This window comes from Schistocerca piceifrons, chromosome 3 (assembly GCF_021461385.2).
Source record: "Schistocerca piceifrons isolate TAMUIC-IGC-003096 chromosome 3, iqSchPice1.1, whole genome shotgun sequence".
Classification (NCBI taxonomy): domain Eukaryota; kingdom Metazoa; phylum Arthropoda; class Insecta; order Orthoptera; family Acrididae; genus Schistocerca; species Schistocerca piceifrons.
In genome coordinates, this window is record NC_060140.1 from 500,293,298 (window position 1) to 500,312,059 (window position 18,762).

Consider the following 18,762-nt stretch of genomic DNA (forward strand, 5'->3'; position numbering starts at 1 on the left):
TCAGCTGTGTTGCAGCATTGCTTTTATAAAATGAAATGCATTTGCTAATGTGAACACTTTCTGTCAACAGATCTATTAAATAATTATTTTTTGATCCACATTCTTTAAAAAAAAGGAGCACTTGGAAAGGAAAGAACAATAAGAAGGAACTAATAACAGTAACACATAATTTTCTTTTCAAGTACTTGGTAATTTCTTTTGTAGAATAAATTGTGATGCATCACTCTAATGTTAAAATGTGACATAGGTATTAGACATGGCCATTTTAGTGTAATATTTTTTCTGCTTGCGCTATGTCATGTTTAGGTATAAGTTGCTGCTGTTTGCCAGGCATAGTGTTATTGAATTTGACTTTTGCTAATTTATGCTGCTAGCTTTGCCAATTTGCATTTTTTTGCATTGCTGTTTGTGTTGATTTGTTATGTGATGCTGCATTGCCTCGTCCCTTAGTTTAGCATCTGAGCTCAGTAGATTTAAGTTAGCTTAAGAGGGGGTAGACTATATGAGAAACTGACTATGGAGAATAGGTAAAGAATGCATTGCGCAGTTATATAAAAAGGATTTGGGCCCAAATGAGTATTGTACAATCAGAAATAATTATTTTGAAAGAAATATGAACAGAATACAGAAAGCATGCTTGGATAAGATTTTTTTGGGGGAAGCACAGGTTGAAATAAGACGAAAGATCTATAGAATGAAGTTTTGGGTTGGACTGCAGTACCAAATGTTACACTGAAAACGAACCCTGTCCTTTCCTATTGGTGTTATCCCACTATGTGTTTGTGTACCCTTGTGTATTTGTTTTCTTCTTGTCTCTGTGTAGTTTCATAGAATTTTTTCTTCTTTTAATATTAAGCTACATTCACTATGATGAGGAATACTGTTATCCTCGAATATAATTGGCATTAATAATATGTTATTTACTTTGTAAAGATGTTATACATTATTAATTCCGTTCTGTTTAATGCTCATGTGTGAAGTTGATGTTTCAAAAGTTATTGTGATCTTTTATGTATGTACTCATGTCATAATTCCATTGATGTATATGTTAGTTCGATTCTTTTGTAAAGCCTGTACTACAAATGTTATCTGTATTGTTATGTTTTTAATGATGTATTTTGTACCTTTGTTATTGTATTTTTATGTTACCAAATTGTAATTGTTACCAGTTCTTCAAATTAAGTAACATTTCACTGCACACGTTTCTGTTGGTCGTAGTACATGGACAATATGTGAGAAGTAGGGACTGATAGTGTTTGCACGTGTGTTAATAATTCAGCAAGGGACTGGATAACAGCATTGCTGGTTCTAAGGACAATTAAAAGAAAAACTTTCTGAGTGCACAAGTGGTGGTTTATGGACTTGCTATATTCTCTGCAAGAATCTTCGATGGTGATTGTGCACCTGCACAGTCGCAACGGATGGCTGCTGGCCGTCTATACCAGGACTACTGTGGGTCTGCACCTCTGGTGGCCCACCAATACCATTATCTCTACAAGGACTACAGTGGGTCTGCATCTATGATGACCTACCAATACCATTATTTCTACAAGGACTGCAGTGGGTCTGCACCTCTGGTGGCCCACCAATACCGTAATCTCTACCAGGACTACAGTGGGTCTGCTCTGTGATGACCTACCTACCAATACTCTTCAAAATTTCGACTGACTCTGCTGTGGGTTTGCTCTGTTGTGGCCCATTACCTGTATGCATATCAAGAGTCAGCACTGTCTTTCCATTGGAAGAACAACACTACTTCTTCAAGACTGCATGGAAATCCACTACTTCCGTGTGCATTTTCTTTTACTGCTCAGACTTTGAGAAAAAACACTGCTATTCTACTGTTATGTACGATTAGGACTGTCTTTATGGACTGTGAGAAAATTTTAGCTTTTGACCAACATTGTATCAATAAGTGTGTGCATTTGATTTCTTTGTTATTGTAATTATGAAAAATTTTATCAAATCATTATTGGCCACTGCCCAAAAACCATTTGTAAAAATTTTTGTGGGGAGCATGGGGGCTATGTAAGTAGGCTGTTTATGTTTTCTCTATGTAAGTAGGCTGTTTAGGTTTTTTATTGGTAACGCCACCTCTGTATGAAAATCACTGGCTGTGCTGTGGGCAGTCTGTGTCTGCTTTGCATTGTTGTAATACTCGCCATTGTAGTGTTGGGCAGCGGCAGCTGGATGTGAACAGCGCGTAGCGTTGCGCAGTTGGAGGTGAGCCGCCAGCAGTGGTGGATGTGGGGAGAGAGATGGCGAAGTTTTGCAGTTTGTCATGAACTGATATATATATATATTATGATTTGTGATGATATTAAGGTAAATACATTGTTTGCTCTCTATTAATATCTTTCATTTGCTAACTACCCCTATCAGTAGTTAGTGCCTTCAGTAGTTTGAATCTTTTATTTAGCTGGCAGTAGTGGCGCTCGCTGTATTGCAGTAGCTTGAGCAGCGAAGATTTTTGTGAGGTAAGTGATTTGTGAAAGGTATAGTTTAATGTTTGTCAGGGCCATTCTTTAGTAGGGAGTTTTGAAAGTCAGATTGCGTTGCGCTAAAAATATTGTGTGTCAGGTTAAGCACAGTCATGTAAGAATTGTTCAAAGGGGACGTTTCAAGTGCTGTTAGTCTAATGCGCACGGCAACACCAAATGACTGGTCAAAGTTATATTATCGATTTTCGTGTCGTCACCATTTAAATATATCGTTTCATTCTGTTGTAATAACAGTCAAAAAGTGTGAAAAGCAAGGAAAAGAACGTGATATTTATATTTAATTGTAACTAAAGTCTATAATGTTGAAAATGTTTTAGAAAAAATCCCTACTGTGTCCAGCCATGCAATTACTTGTACAGACAAGGCGTAGATCATCCAAAGCATTGTTAGCCAATAGCAGAGTTTGGGCGAGTCAGCGATCATCCTCGGCGACCACGAGATTCTCTATTTTAATTATTAAGAGAGAATGATAGCGCCATTCATTTGTCTTAATTAATGGTTCAGCTATGGTACTGAAGGGGTTTTGAGTCAGTCACGATTGAAGAGCTGAGGACATAGTGAGCTTGAGTCGGTAAGACGACGTATGTGCTACTGCTTGTGAGTTAGGCCACGTTTACAAATGTCGTGATCGATACCAGTCTGGAGCAAATTAATCGACTGTTTCGTCAATGTGGAGTTTTCGGCAAGTTTGTTGAAAAAGTATAGGAAGTTGTTCTTGGGCTGAGTTGTGTTTGAAATGCAAGGTTTGAAAACTACATTAACGCTTCTAGGGCATGATGAGTACACGTATAATCATTTTCTAAATCTTGTCATAGTCATGCTCGTATTTTGTGTGGATTTTTACGAAAGGTCAAGTGATTTTAAGTTGGTACGGTCTTAGTTAATAGTGGTTTGTATGCTGTGCCAGTATTTGATAGTAGAATTCGCGAGTCTTTAAAATACAACTACATTAAAGTTTTCATTTCAGTTATTTTGTCTGAAGTGATCCGTGTTGTGTTGCCCGTGATATTAGTTAGTGCAGACACTATTTGATTTGGATGTCGCAAATGGTTAACGTAGATTTACTAAGGCACACACTAAGGCAGGTAGTCGAGTGTCAGCCGTGGGTGCAATTTTTTTAATATAGAGTCGTACTATGCGGTAGTAACGTTATCGTGTATGTTGAGTAAATGCTTATCGAGCATTCTTCCCGAAACTTTTCTTGATTCGCGAATCAAGTACAGGAATACACCAATAGGAGATGAATTATTACAGATAGCGTATTTTGCCCGGACGTACTATTGGTGACGTAACCATTGAGACTAAACTGCCTTAGTTGAACCATTTCAAGGCGGAAATTCCCACTGCTACCATTATTTCTGTAGTAGAATGATGAGTGACAATTACGCGAGAGGCCAACACCTGAAGAGGCTGATATTTTGAAAATCTGAACTTTAAGTACAGATATAAAGAGTCGGTACCATCTAGGATGTATTTTGAGTTTTTTTTTTTTTGTATTGTTCATTTCGTTTAATGTGAGGTTATTAGTTTACTGCAGTCACTCATTCACAATTGACACTTGATCATTGTAAAGCATTTCCATTTAAAAGAAAGGAAAATAAACCTTCATTCGTAAAAATAAATTTTACTCCCAGATTTATCATTTATCCACAACGAACTTTCAATAAATGGTTGTAAGAAAGGAAAGAGATTAAAAACGAAAATAAAAGTTATAGTGCTGACATTTTGAAAGTAGCATACGCACGGTCAAGCCAGCGATAAGAAAATTGAATTGAGAATCGTTAAAACCAAAGATGATCATTTTCAAAGACTAGCGGCTTAAAGCTTAAGACATTAAAACAATTTCATAAGAGGCTGACATGGAAACATTACGATTAATGCTAAATATTCTTTAGTACCGGGACAGATAATCAGAGGTGGTGTTTAAAGAAGTTTACTTACGTTGTCATAGCAAAAATTTATATTTCTGGATTTAGATGTCAGATTCTATTACAAAAATATTTTACTTGTGTCACTTACCAACACTTTTGAAATTTGTAAGTAATTGATGGTATACAGATATTAAAGTCTTAACCATCACTGAAGGTCGTATATTAATGCGAGAAGAGGTATTTTAGTTATTTAGTGGACTATTTCTAACTTAAGTACACATATCATACATATACTGCGAGAATTCTTTGCAAGAAAGACGCTTCATTAGCAGTGAGTTGGCTTGTGCATTCGCTCTGTTGAATGTTGATGGTCCTCTCGGGTGGTCCACTTAATGGAAAATGTGCTATAGTGCTGGGAAGTAGAATTACTAATTCTATGAAGCGTGCGGTTATCTATTGGTCACATAGCAGCTCGTGCAGTGTTTTTAGGAATCTGTGTTCTTCTGAGAGGTTGGATAGAATTCTATTGCATCTCTCCATGAGTAATTATCAAAATTATTTAAATTACATATTTTTTCGATTTTCTCGTATTCTGGGACGAGTTGGCGCCTAAATGTTTTAACAGGGCTAATTACATGGACAATCGTAGGCTACAGTTCCATCATAGTGCAACCACCTCATCACTGACGTAAACTAAGTCCTACCGAAAATGACGAAGCCTCCCTCTCTGTAAAGGAAATACCATTTCTTATGTGTTTCACCTATTGAACAAGTATGTCGTGAACCGAATACTTACCAGCTAGGGTGCTCTGGTACATGTTTAAAGCACTGGAGAAATTAGTACTATTAAAATTAACCCTTTCATCTAATTAAGACGTTACGTAACATCCCACGAACACAAACTGTATTTTAACAAGGGGTGAAGCAGCTTGGGACGAGTGAGTATCTTTCTTGGTAGCTTTGTAACTCTGATAATCTGAAACTCTACTTGGTTAGCTACATTCTGATTTGCAATCTGCGTCAGAAACTTTATGCTTCGCCCTAATTTCTTCATGGCGTTGCAACTATTTTTCGAGTTGTGAAACTTATTATTTCGATATAGCAATTTAAATACACAATGAACGATCAGTTGTATTGCATCTCAGTCGTTTCTTTAAATGTGTATTTACGTATTTGATACACACTCGTCATGAAAGGATGAAGATACAGTTCCTTTCAATATATTGACATGTATTTGTGCTGGTAACAAAAAGCAAGTTCTTCTGCACTGGAACTTATATCAACTTTTTTGATATCCTACCAGAATACCTTAAAAATCTAGGACCGGTAGAAATAAACTAGCTAGCAAAACTCTTCTCTGCTAGCAGAACAAAATACCTACTATATGGAAAGAAGCCACGGTAGTAACTGTCCTGAAACCAAGGAATATGGGGACAACCCCAAACATTTTAGACCAGTTTCTCCTTTATGCGCCGTGTATAAATTATTTGAGAGAATTCTGATGACCAGACTCTCCCCATGTATAGAACCCTCCCTACCAATGGAGGAAGAAGGTTTTAGGCCCAAAAGAAATTGCTGTGATTAAGTCCTTGCCCTCAGAACCTTTAGCGAAAAGGGCTGTCAGGATAAAAAGGAAACTGGCGTTGTCCTGTTGGATCTAACTTCTGCATATTACAGTGTAGTGGGATGGCCTACTTTATAAACTGATAGAAAAAACTCAGAGCAGCCACACCTATAAACGTATGAATAACATTTTAACAGGAAGAAAAATTAGAGTAACTCGTAATGGCAAAACCAGCAGATGCATAGCGTTCAACAACGGACTCATACAGGGCTCGGTACTTGCCCCCTTATTGTTCAACTTGTACACTGCGGATATCCCAGGAACAATGTTCCGTAAGCTTATATACGCGGACGATATGGCAATAGCTTATCAAAGCATTTTTTTTTCAAAAAATAGAGCAGAAATTGAATGAAGACCTATATCTGTTGCATCTATACAACACCAAACGGCATCTACAACCGAATCCAGACATGGCAGTAAGTGTAAACATGCATCTCAACAACAGAGAAGCCAAGAGAAAGCTGAACATCTGCATTAATAACCAGACTACTAAACACGAAAATAATCCGCGGTCCCTAATGTACAAATAGAATGAAATGCTCGTATGGCATTTACTGGCGGGATATCCCCTTCGGGGTTCGGCCGCCGTATTGCAAGTCTTTTTAGTTGACGCCACTTCGGCGACTTGCGTGTCAATGAATGGCTCTGAGCACTATGGGACTTAACTTCCAAGGTCATCAGTCCCCTAGAACTTAGAACTACTTAAACCTAACTAACCTAAGGACATCACACACATCCATGCCCGAGGCAGGATTCGAACCTGCGACCGTAGCGGTCGCGCGGTTCCAGATTGTAGCGCCTAGAACCGCTCGGCCACCCCGACCGGCCGTGACAATGAATGACACACAACACCCAGTCCCCTGCCGGGAATCGAACCCAAGCCCCCTGAGATCAAGGTTACCTCTATGCCAAAAAGGTGAAGAGGTGTTTCCCTTCGACCCAGGAAATGAATGGAAAAGTTTGTGGAGTAGAAGCACAGTAAAGAACAGAAAACTGGTTACTGACCCAAGCAGACCAATAGAGGGCTTAAAGCTTTCCAGAAGAGTGTGGACTACGCTGAACCGTGTGAGGACGGGTGTCGGAAGATGCAGGGAGATGATGGAAACATGGGGCCTCGTGAACGACCACCGGCAGTGCGAATGTGGAGTCAACCAGTCAATGGCCCACTTGATCGAGTGTTGTGTGCATGGTTTTGATGGTGAACTGGAGGATACACATAACCTCACGGACAATGTCATTGAATGGCTTAAAAAAATAAGTAATATTGTGTAAAATTTTGTATTTTGTATTATGTAATTAAGTAATGCTGAATGCGTCATTTTAATGGTGCAATGTCCTAGTTTAATATTTTGCCTTGTAAATGCCCATCGAGTAAATAAATAAAAGTCTACAGGAACCTATACCCTGTAATTACCCACAGGCGTACCAGACAGCGTTCGACGTATTCCAATACGAAAATATCACGCTCACTTATATAGATGAGTCACCATGGTAAGGTTCCAACTTACTAGTAGGCTAATCATGTATCATGGAAGAGCGGTATACAAAAACGGAATGTTAAAAAAAAATTCATTCGGTTTCAAGTAGATATAAACTTGGTGCGAATTTTAACTTACGTCCCGAAATTAAAAAGTTTACAGTGACGCCAGTGGCAAGATGCTGATAGGGGAACCCCCTGGTGAAACTAAGTCGCCCGCTCCTTCATTATCCAGTGCGTATCGGGTCTAGAAAGCGATAACTCATTAGCTAGAAAACGCTGAAAATTTAATTTTTCGACAGGACGGAGTGCCACCTCCCTAGCAACCGCACTTTCCAACAGTGAGCTGCTTAACGGATGGATCGGCCGTGAGGGGAGTACAGACCTAGCACTGCATCGTTGGCCACCTACATCACCTGATCTCACGATATGTGACATTTTTCTGTAGGTTTTGAGAAAGACCCCGCCTATGTGCCTGCCCTTCCAACTGTGACTTCGTATAGCAAGTCCAGTAACTCCAGACAAGCTTACAAAAATATTGTACGAGTTTCATTACTGTACGGGCGATTGTCGAGAGTCCGGTGGAGGGTAAACATTTATGAAATGTAACTGAACACTTTTATCCTAAAAATTTCTGTAAAAGATTCCCCAGTTTTGTATGCACGCGTCTCTAATAGACATACTTTTGTTGATTTTGAAAGGTATCTGCGGATTCAGTCATTCTCCATTTAGATTACGTATTTTTCCGTATTGATTACGGGAAAGTCCTTTGGTACATTTTTCGACCGATCGCTGGTAGATTTCGATATCCTTCAGCTACATGGGAAGTATTTAAAGCCCCTAAATCTCCACCAATTTATCGGCCGACCGACCGGCCTGCACACGTCCCGAGCTACTGCACTCAGAGATTACACCCGCTCAATTGTTATGACTTGTTTATCTCAGATTCATTTAGTTTATATTCTACGCTATATCGGTTAGTTTTACGCAGAAACAAAAACGGTGGATTCCCTTGCCTGTTTTAGAGATAACAAGGCTGCAAAAAAGCCGAGCAAAGAAGTGGCTAATGCAAAGAAAGAAATTCACCCACATAAGCAGCTGGAACCGATGATTTCCGTAATTATCTAAAAACAGATGTGTCATGAATTTAGGAGCTCCTGAAGATCTTTAAACTATTCTTAACGAAAAAGTATACAGTTATGAGAGATGTAAGCTGCGAAGAGAGACTGTTAGCCACATTACGATTTTTAGGTACTGGCAGAAGTTAAGAGGACCTCAGATTGAGTGCCGTTGTATTTTCTCAGTTATTAACTAAAATTATTCCTGAATCCTGCAACGTGAGTTATAATTGACTGCAGAAGTACGTCATGATAAAGAAAAATAAATAAAAGACGTTCATGTAACCTTATTAATTTATTTATGTATGCAGCATAAAGGATGACATGTAAGTCAAAGAAAATCATTTCAAATTTAAAGAAATAGACTACACATGGGGATGGCGCTAATCGTCCAATAATTTCAACAACAAATACATAAGAAATGAAGGATTTAGCAATTGCTAGAACTGTAAAAATGTCTTGCGCTTTGCTCTTAATAGTAGAGGGCTTAGATGTATCGGAAGTAAAAGCTAAAAACAGAAGTACAGAAGGTCGATGGGCTTTTATGTTCACTATTTGCTACGCGAAACCATTATGGCGGGCGGCCGACCTAGTTTGCAGCGCAGGAATTTGTTGGTTGTAAGTAATTGTTTTTTTTTTTTGGTCTATTCTTCTCGAGTTGCGATGTTTTGTGTATTTACTGTGTATTGATTGTGTTTTAATTCATGTAAGGATATTTGATTTTTGGATTTTTGAGGTGTTGTAGTTTTGATTTTATTTTTCGTGGTCGGTGTTGGTTTTTTTATATCAATAGTTGTGGTTGACCTAGGTCAAGGGAAATGTCCGATTCCAATTTTCGTAGTTTTAGTTGTAGGCGTTGGTGTTTTGTTATCGCCAGCTGTGGTTGGCCTATATTGGTCAAGAGAAATGTCCGATTCCCAAGGGAAGTGTCCGATTCCTGTAGGTTATCGGTATAGCGGAATGTTATAATTTTTTCGTCATTTTTGTGTGTTTTGGGATCGTACTGTGTTTTTTCTGTTATATTTAGCTTGTCCCCACCCTAAAAGCCCCAATTTTCCGCGGTTGTCCCGTTAGTTTGATTGTATTTTTCGAGGGAGATGTTACTGACTTATTTAGAGGTATTTTCGTGTTTGTTGCCTTGTGTGTGTAGTGACGTCATAGGCGCCATATTGGAGACGCTTAGAATGGACATTTCCGCCATATTGAGGACGTCATGGGTCAAAGCGGCCGGGTGGAATAGGACACATCCGCAATACCCAAAATTTACACCGAACAAGCAGACAGACAGAGAAACGAAGTACCCTCCGCCACACACCAGGGACGAAAGTGAGTTAATATTATAATCTCATCCAGTTCTGAGCTACGTTAAAAGTTTCATGTGGCTATCTCAACTGGACGTTAGTTTAAAATCAACAGCAAAATTTCTACCGGACAGAGAGACACGAAAGCGAACTAATAGAAACGCGTAAAAAAGCATAGCTCCACCGCTCTGTCCGCAGACGGGCCAATCAGGACCGAGCGACAGCCGTTTCATCCGCGACTAGTGGTGTCATTTGGATGCGGTATGGAGGGACGCGAGGTGAAAACACCGCTCTCTCGGCCATTTCCGACTTTGCAGACCTTGCAACAGCTACTTCTCATTCAAGTAACTTCTCAGCCGGCACCACGAGGCTGAGTAGGGGCCTTTCTGCTCTTCCCACAAGGAAAAAGCCCTGACAGCACCGGCAGTTTAATCCGGATCTTTCTTATGGCGGTCCAGACACAGATCTAGCGATGGAAGGGCGTGGGGGGGGGGGGCGGGAGGGCAAACCGGGGTATCTGCCCCTGTCGTTTCAGAGGCCGCCAAATTCATATTCTTGAAGCGCCTGGTATCCAGTGCACGCTAGTCTATCGAATAGTCGCATGGTTTTGATACGCATCCCTGGTGGTTTCTGAACATTTTGAACGCATTATATCTTGATTTCTGAACGAATCATAAGTTGATTTTTGAACGCGACCACATTGTACATGATGTCTCTGCCAGCGGAATACCCGCCGCATCAAGAAATAAAATACTGTGCTGCAGACAGAAGGGGACGGGGCTGTACGCTCTGAGCCGAAAAAACCCGAAAGGGTGAATACGAATCGCTGTTCGTTTACGTGGTTGACTAGGTGTGCAAATGATAAGCGTTGTTATAATTATTAGCGAAATCCATAGTCAGACTACTAGAGTGGAAATAAACGACTAACAGGAATAGCAGCTAAGAATGATTACACATTATCTTCTCGGTGATTTTGACAGAAAAGTTTTGCCAGATCGCTACCCTACTAAGGGCTAGTTGTACAGTCGCCGGTTAGTAGCCGCTTCCGTTCTATCCTCGGAATAGCGCGGAAAACGCGTTGTACGAACATGTAATAACACCTAATCGGAGAGTAAATCTTGGATAACTAAATCGGTGATTCTGGCAAGGTTGGTGAAGTTAACCGGAGAATAAGTTTCGTCAATATCAGGAATATTTACAGAATTAGTGAGACAAGATTGTTGGAATGACAAATGAGAAGAAACGGGGACATCACACAAATTATATGGAAGCATGTGGTGATTCCAAATTATTACAAAAATTTCGTACTACAACTGCGTTTCGAACCCACGCTTGAGGAACTAGACCATATGTATTAAATGTGAAACTATTCCCTAAAATGATCATTTGTGCCAAAACAGTCTCGCTTATTTGGAGTGTGTTGCAATATTAGAAAGACCTATTCGTTTTATCTAGCAGACAGGGACAAAATAGACGTAAACAAATCGAGAAACAACACCACTCTTGTGTACTATTCGTATTAATAGCTTTTTCAGTATTAGACAACGACGTTTTGATTCCTCATGAAGCAAAACGTTTGATGAGATAATAGATTCTTTCGCGGAAAGGAAAACACGCCATCTAAAACTGTAGCAAGATTAGAGAGAAAAAAATATGCTGGGACCTAGGAGTGAAGAAATGTGTAATGTCTTGCATCTCTCTTGTCTTTACTGATTTTGTGTTTCCTATATTTAATTTTATGTCACACAAAAAGTTATTAGCTAATAGGCAATAAAGGGCGCAAATTTTCTGAAGAATTCTTATTCTCCTACCCAGTATTGTCAGGTTTTTTTTTTTTTTTTTTTTTTTTTTTTTTTTTTTTTTTTTTTTTTTTTTTAAGGATGTCAAACCGGCCTACTGGGAGTGAGAGAGGACCACAGGACATTTTTTTTTCAAGTCCTGAATAATATAGGATTGATGGCCTCCATTACAAAATATACACATTTGAACTCCATAGGGCGAAATACTGTGACGTGCGATAGAAGGAAGCTGTGTGAAGAGGCGTGGAACTGCACTTTGACACACTTAAGACCAAATAACATGTCTTACATTTCTTCGAAAATATGTTTTTTATGTATCAAACTCTTCAGAAAGATGTGCGGAAGAAAATGAACAAATTTCTGATAAAACGTTTTTTTAAAAATTTTTGATGTATCTCAAACTCTCGAGTGGGAGCGGGGGGCGGCACAATCAAGTTTTTCCTCGGTTCGTAAATATCGTAGATTCGGGCTGTGGCAGTCTTCTACATGAACAGTCGGCTATGGAGGAGTACAAACCAATGAAAAATACTCCAAAATTGATCAAATTAAACATCTGTGAGAAATGATCGAGTAACTCATTTTAGTGCGAATTCCTAAATTACCGCTTTATAACAGGACATGAAAACAAGGAGTACGTGTAGACGACAGGGTCTTCGGTAGGCCAAGTTGCGTCGGGCAGTCAGAGGTTAACAAATGGTTAGAACACTCGAGTCTATCTTCATGCTTAAAAGCTTGATGAAGGAAGGTATCAAACGCTACTCCTCTTTTATCGCTCCTGTGGTCACAGGGACAGCTTCTCCAGAAAATTCTGAAAATGTTTGCAAATATACCGTGCGTGTATGTTGCCATTTTAAAGCTTTATGGTGCCATTTTTTCCTTCGGAACAGATTCGTCTAGCTGCATCAGTTTTTTATGAATCAAAGTACATGCCTCGGTGCGGCTATAGACCACATTACACTGACGGTACGGAAGTCATAGGAGGCTTTCTAATATCGTGTCGGACCTTCTTTTGCCTGGCGTAGTGCAGCAACTCGATGTGACATGTACTCAAGAAATTGCTGGAAGTTCCTGCGGAAATACTGAGACATGCTGCCGCTCTAGCACTCTATAATTGCGAAAGTGTTGTCGGTGAAGGATTTTGTGCACCAACAGACCTCTCGATTATGTCCCACATGTGTTCGATGGGATTCATGTCGGGTGATCTCGGTGGCCTTATCATGCGATCGAACTGTCCAGAATCGCGAGCAATTGTAGCCCGGTGACGAGGCACAATGTCATTCATAAAAATTCCTTTGTTGTTTGGGAACATGGACTCCACGAATGGCTGCAAACGGGTTTCACGTCAATGATCGGTTCAGTTGGACCAGAGGACCCAGTCTATACCATTTAAACACAGCCCGCAACGCTATGGAGTTACCACCAACTTGTACGGTGCCTTGTTGACAACTTCTGTCCATGGCTTCGTGGGGTCTGTCCCACACTTGAAACTACCATAAACTCTTGCCGACTGTGATCGGGACTTATCTGACACGGCAACGTTTTTCCAGTCGTCTACTATCCAATCGATATGGACACGAGCCCAGGAGAAACGTCGCAGGTCATGTCGTGCTGTTAGAAAAGACACATCGGTTGATTGTCTGCTACTGTAGCCCATTAATGCCAAATGTCGCCACACTGTCCTAACGGTTACTTTAGTCGGACATCTCACATTCATTTCTGAGATAATTATCTCACGCAGTCCGCCTCCTCCTCATCCTCCCCCATGAACCGAGGACGTTGCCATCGGTGGTGCGGTTGCGTGCCTCACCGATACAGATAGCCTTATCGTAGGTACAACCACGACGGAGGGGTATCTGTTCAGACGCCAGATAAACGTGTGGTTCCTGAAGAGGGGCAGCAGCCTTTTCAGTAGTTGCAGGGGCAACAGTTCGGATGACTGACAGATCTGGCATAGTAACATCAACAAAAAAGACCTTGCTGTGTGGTTCTGCGAACGGCTGATAGCAAGGGGAAACTGCAGCCGTTATTTCCAGAGGAGCTGCAGCTCTACTGTCCTCTTGGGTAAGACATTTCAGAGGTAAAATAATCCCCCATTCGGATCTCTGGACGGGGACTACTCAGGAGGATGTCGTCATCAGGAGAAACAAAACTGGCATTCTACGGATCGGGGCGTAGAATGGTGGATCCCTTAATCAATTCGGTATGTTAGAAAATCCAAAAACGGAAATGGATAGGTTAAAGTCAGATATAGTGGGAATTAGCCAAGTTCGGTGGGAGGAGGAGCAGGACTTCTGGTCAGGTAAATACAAGGTTATAAATACAAGGTCAAATAGGGGTAATGCAGCAGTGGGTTTTATAATGAATAAGAAAATAAAAAATGCGGGTAAGCTACTACTAACAGGATAGTGAACGCATTATCGTAGCCAAGATAGACTCTAAGACCACGCCTACCACATTAGCACAAGTTTACATGCCAACTAGATTCTCAGTTGATGAAGAGTTCGAAGAAATGTATGATGAAATAAAAGAAATTATTCAGACAGTTAAGGGCACGAAAATTTAATTACGATGAAGGACTAGAAACCGATAGTAGGGAAAGGAAAAGAAGGAAAAATAATATTTGAATATGGACTCTGGAAAATGAATGAAAGAGGAAGCCAGCCGCCTGGTAGAATATTGCACCGATCATAATTTAATCATCTGTAACGCTTGGTTTAAGAATCATAAAAGAAGGTTCTATATGTGGAAAAGACCTGGAGACACCGGAAGGTTTCAGATTGATTAAATAATGGTTAGACAGAGATTTAGGAACCAGATTTTAAAGAGCAGATGTGGACTCTGATCTCTCTTTATTAATTATGAACTGTAGATAAAAACTGAAGATATTGGAAAAAGTAGGAAAGTAGGGAGATGGGACCTGGATGAATTGTAAGAACCGAAGGTCGTTGACAGTTTCAAAGGCAGCATTTGGCGACGGTTCGCTGGAATAGGGGAAAGGAATACTGAAGGCAGCAGAGGATCATACAGGTAAAAATACAAGGACAACTAGAAACTCTTAGATAACACAACATACATTGCATTTAACTGATGAAAGGAGAAAATTTAAAAATGCAGCAAATGAAGCAGGCGAAAGGGAATACAAACGTTTAACAAATGAAATTGACAGGAAGTGCAAAATTGCTAAGCAAGAGCGGCTAGAGGAAAAATGTAAGGATTTAGAAGCGTTTTCCACTGGGGGAAAGACAGATACCACCGACAGGAAAAAAGAAGCAGCTATATGAAAATCAAGAGCTCAGATGGTATATCAGTCCTTAGCAAATAAGGGAAAGCTGAAAAGTGGAAGGAGTATATAGAGTGTCTATACAAGGGTGATGAACTTGAAAGCAGTATTATAGAAACGAAAGTGGACCTAAGTGAACATGAGATGGGAGATATGACATTGCGAGAAGAATTTGACGAAGATCTGAAAGAAGGCCCCGGTGGTAGACAATATTCTGTCAGAACTACAGACAGCCTTGGGAGAGCCAGCCACAACAAAACTCTTCCATCAGGTCTGCAAGATGTATGAGACAGGCGAAATATCCACAGTCTTCAAGAAGAATATAATAATTCCAATTTCAAATAAATATAATAATTCCAATTTCAAAGAAAGCAGATGCTGACAGGTGTGAAAATTACAGAAACATCAGTTTAATAAGTCAGGGTTGCAAAATAGCAACACGAATTCCTTACAGAGGAATGGAAAAACTGATAGAAGCCAACTTCAGAGAAGTTCAGCTTGGATTCAGGAGGAAAGTAGGGACATACGAGGGAACACTAACCCTAAGGTTTTCATGGAAGATAGTTTAAGGGAAAGCAAGCCTATGTTTATAGCATTTGTAGACATAGAGAAAACTTTTGATAATGTTGACTGGAATACTCTCTTTGAAACTCTGTAGGAAGCAGGGTTAAAATGTCGAGAGCGAAAGTGTATTTGCAACTTGTACACAAACCAGATGGGGAGTTATAAGCGTCGAGGGGTATGAAATGGATGCAGTGGTCGAGAAGGGAGTAAGACAGGGTTGTACCTTACCCCCAATGTTATTCAATAAGATGAGCACCAAAAAAAAATGTAAATCTACGTGTAAGGAAGTCTTTTCTGACGGCATTTGCCTGGAGTGTAGCCTTGTACAGAAATGAAACGTAGACAATTCACACAAGAAGAGAAATAACGCCTTTGAAATGAGGTGCTACAGAAAAATGCTGAAGATAAGATGGATGGATCGATTAACTAACGAGGAAGTGCTGAATAGAACTGGGGAGAAAACAAGTTTGTTGCGTAACTTGGCTAAGCGAAGTGATCAGTTGATAGGAAGCACTCTGAGACATAAAGGAATAATCAGTTTGGTACTAGACGGATTGGAAGGAGGGGTGAAAGTTGTAGAGGGAGACCAACAGCTGAGTACAGTAACCAAATTCGAATGGAAACATCCTGGCAGATTAAGAGTGTGTGCCGGGCTGGGACTTGAACTGGGTCTTTTGCCTTTTACGAGCAAGTACCCCACTTGAACGGAATGGGCAAGGATAAAGAATGAACATAAAAAAGCACAACAAGGATAATGGAGTGTAGTCGAATTAAATCAGCTGATATTAAGCGAAATAGATTAGGAAACGAGACACTTAAAGCGGTAGATGAGTTTTGCTATCTGAGTAGTAAAATAACTGATGGCCTGAGGAGAGAGAACATAAAATGTAGATTGGCAATGGTAAGACAAGCATTTCTGAAGAAGAGAAATTTGTTAACATAGAATATAGGTTTAAGTGTTAGAACGGTATTTGTCTATAGTGTAGACATGTATGGAAATGAAACGTGGACGATAAACAGTTCAGACAAAAAGAGAACAGAAGTTTTTGAAATGTGGTGCTACAGAAAAATGTTGAACATTACGTTGGTCGATCGTGTAACTAATTAAAAGGTACTGAATAGAATTGGGGAGACAAGAATTTTGTGGCACAACTTGACCAAAAGAAGGGCTCAGCTGATGGGACACATTCCGAGACATCAAGTAATCACCAATTTAGTACTGGGAGAGAAGTATGGGTGGTACATATCGTAGAGGGAGACCAAGAAATGAATACAGTAAACAGATTCAGAAGGATGTGGGTTGCAGTATTTATTTGGAAATGAAGAGGCTCGTACAGGATAGAGTAGCATCAAACCAGTCTTTGGACTGAAAACCACAACATAACATTTCACGCAGTGTTGCTTGTCTGTTAGCACTGACAACTCTACGCAAACGCCGCTGTTCTCGGTCATTAAGAGAAGGCCATCGGCCACTGAGTTGTGAGAGATAATGCCTCGGAGCTGGTACTCTTGGCACACTCTTGAGACTATTGATCTCGGAATACTGATTTCCCTAACGATTTGCGAGATGATTGTTCCATGTGTCTAACTCCAACCACCATTCCGTGTTCAAAGTCTGTTAATCCCGGTCGTGTGGCCATAATCGGTCCTAAAACCTTTTGACATGCATCACCCGAGTACCAATGACCGCTCCGGCAATGCACTGCCTTTTTATACCTTGTGTACTCCATACCAGCGCCATGTGTGTATGTGCATGTCGCTATCCAATGGCTATCGTCACCGCAGTGTAATTAGACGCAGATGTCCATGATTGTTGAATTTTGTTATTAGCAGTTTTGCATATAGATCTAGACTAGTAGTCAGCTGCCTTTTAGCTTCGTCTCACTCGTTCCAACCCTTGATGTTAATTAAAAATTACTGTGTATATTGAGTGCCAGAAACCAGGTAAATGCATATCGTCTTCCGCACTGCACCGCAGTGCATCATACGAGGGACTTCCAATGAGTAATTTAACACTTTTTTCCGTGAAAGCAGGTTGGTTTTATTCAAGATTCCAATCTCTATGCCATTCCCCACTCTTTTGGCAACAAAACCCTAGTTTTCACTATAATCTCCGTTCACTGCGACCGTCTTACGCCACCATACTGGGAGGACCTGAATGGTACCACTCTACAGGTCCACGTCGGAGCCAACGTCTTCCTGCATGAGTAACGTCCCCATCATCAACATACTGCTTCCCGCGGAGTGCATCCTTCGGGCCAAACAGATGGAAGTCGGAAGGTGCGACATCTGGGCTCTAGGGTGAATGAGGAATCCAGACACCACACACCTTTGAGTACCCCAGCTGGTGGGTGAGTTGAGTCAGCACTACCAACAGAGACGTCCAGCTGAGCAGCGAGGTATCAAATTGTGATCTGTCGATCACCTAGAATGAGAGTGTCCGCACGTTCCAACAATGCAGGAGCCACATCTGTGTGAGGCAGAAGATCACAAAGGTGTGCGCGACCTTGTTCGATTATGACAGCCGCCGCGCCCAACGACTCACCATACTTTTGTTAACTGCCAAGTCTCCGTAGACGTGTTGCAAGCGTCTATGAATATCTGCGATGTTCTGTTTTTCAGCCAAAGGAATGTCAGTGACAGCTTTCTGATTGGTGCGCACCTCGGTTACAGACCCCATGTTCAAGTTTATATGTAGCACCGCGACCTATAGGAACTTAATAAAACTGTAGGGACTGAAGCGGGAATATTCCTCGATGTCACACAAGAAATTTCACTTCTTTTCTACCGAAACTGGCCGAGGAATAAATGTGTTTCTTTGCTTACTGAACGCTCCTCGTACATAAATTGAATAGTCAGTGCCTACGTCTTTCCTCCAAAATATAAGGTGATAGCAATTCAAGCTATTGGTGTAGTCTCAATGTAAAAGCTACCATTTGGACGATCAATAACTGGTCTTCAACTACTGCTGCGTTGTATAGCAATTTCATTTCCGAAAGAAATTAGTGTATACGTGCTATTCATTATCTTATTTCTTTCAGTAACCTAAAAGGATTGAATTTTTCTGTTATCATGATGTATTGTTATGTTTTGTGCACGTCTTTGCTTAATTTCTTTTAATCAGTAGATGCATCGCTTGCAAAATAGGCGTTATATTTGCTTCTTTCCAGTGATGCAAGGTGTCTGCTGCCCAATGAGGCGTTTTATACAGAGTATGTGGAGGGTAT